We start from the raw sequence: 1,740 nt of genomic DNA, 5'->3' as shown, positions 1-1,740 counted from the left end.
GGCGCCGGCGGGAGGAGCGCAGGCCGCGGCGGCGGACCACGCGGACCGACTCGGTTGCTGGAGTGCGGTGCGGCGGCGCGAGCGAGGGGTCTCTGGCCCCAGCTCCCCTCGCGTCCACGCGGGTCCCTCTCCACCAGCCTCCGCCTTCCTTGGGCCGCCGACGCCGCCCCGGCCACCGGGGTGTCTGCCGGGCTCCGTGGTGAGACGTGGCCCCGCGGCCGACGCAAGGTCCAGCACGGGCCTCCGTGACCTGGTGGCTCTTTGGGTCCCGTGGGTCCTCCAGGGGAAAGGCTGAAAGTAACTGGGGTCTTAGGTCCAAATAGTCTAAACCGCAAAGCCCGCGGAGACACTTGCGGGTGGACAGGTAAGAGTGAGCTGCTTGCTGCGCTGCACGCCAATTGGTACTCCACGCAGGCCCAGCCCCAGTGTAGATCGACTCCTTACTGTTTTCTGCTCAGAAACGCCCTGCGGATCTGGGGTCTCATTTTCCTGCTCCTGGCGGCCAGAATCAATCAGGAAACCACAGGACTTGGCCTGTGCCTCGGGGAAAGCGAGGAGGAGGCGCCTGGTGAAGGTCTGAGGTCTGCGGGGGAGGGGAGGGGGAGCGGCACCCGTGTCGCGGGTGGAAAAAGAAGGAAGGCCAGGCGGGATGCATTGGCCGGGAATCGAACCCGGGTCTCCCGCGTGGGAGGCGAGAATTCTACCACTGAACCACCAATGCTTTATGCCGAGGGGAGCCTCATGGTGGGGCTCTAGAAAGAATTCCCAGGGTGACCCCCCCCCCCACACACACACACCCCACCCCGGGACGGGGCACGGGGAAAAGTAAACGCTCCAGAATAGGTTTACACGGTTGTCTTTGGGGCACAGAGCTAGCAAACCCGCAGGTACTCAGAAGCAACGGCTTGAGAAAGAGACTTCCATCAGGCAACAGCGTCAAGTGGGGACATTCGAACAAAATAGCAAAATAAACTGTTCCGTCGGCTCACACCACAACTCTGAGAAAGGCTCTTTCCAACTGTACGACAGACCCGGGCAGGGAAACGTCCGAAATTCATCCAGACCCCTTGATGATGACCCTAAACCTTCAACCATCAACCTCGAACTGTCACTTTACAGAGTCTGAGAACGTAATCTAACTTGCCAGGTTAGGCAAGTAAAATTCTAACCGGGGAAAGACAGAAGCCCCTGACGCAGACTGGAATTAGAAGAAGGAATTAGAACAGCTAAGGAAGAAACACATTTCCGTCAGTGGAGTTAGGTCTTTGTAACTGTTTGTTTATTTAGTACAAGAATTAGGAGTCGGTCTGTGATCATTATAATAGTATGTGTCTGCCTCTTAAGGTGTTCAAAGCCTTTCGATGGGTATGTGATAGATCATAATTATGACAAGATTACTAGTAAGCTTGGGACCGATCATTAACTGTTTTGGAGAATCTAATCCCCTAAACTGGACTCCCTGCTGCACTGAGTTGTAGCATTGGTTGACTCTGAGATGCCTGTGAAGCACAGGCCCTGGTGTACTGGCCATATCAGGAGCAGGCTAATATTTTAGAAAAATGTGGGTGGTTGAAATGTCCTTTGATGACATTGAAATAGAGAGAGATTTCTTTCCCCAGTGTTCCCTGGGGAAATTAAACTGAAGAAGGGAAACTGGAGAGCTCCCCCACATGTTGGGACTAGGAATCAGTATGACTTTTTGAACTAGGGGAGCCACAGAGGTGCAGTGATGCCGCTCTT

General features: G+C 55.1%; 1 non-coding gene across 1 annotated transcript; it reads right to left on the bottom strand.

Annotated features, from left to right (window-relative positions):
* Positions 1-650: 650 nt before the first annotated feature.
* On the bottom strand, positions 651-721 carry TRNAG-CCC. Its single transcript has one exon. It is a non-coding gene; the product is annotated as a tRNA-Gly (tRNA).
* Between the last annotated feature and the right edge of the window lie 1,019 nt (positions 722-1,740).

The sequence above is a fragment of the Neomonachus schauinslandi genome, unplaced genomic scaffold (genome assembly GCF_002201575.2).
Source record: "Neomonachus schauinslandi unplaced genomic scaffold, ASM220157v2 HiC_scaffold_823, whole genome shotgun sequence".
Taxonomy (NCBI): domain Eukaryota; kingdom Metazoa; phylum Chordata; class Mammalia; order Carnivora; family Phocidae; genus Neomonachus; species Neomonachus schauinslandi.
This window is presented reverse-complemented; position numbering and strand designations above follow the sequence as displayed.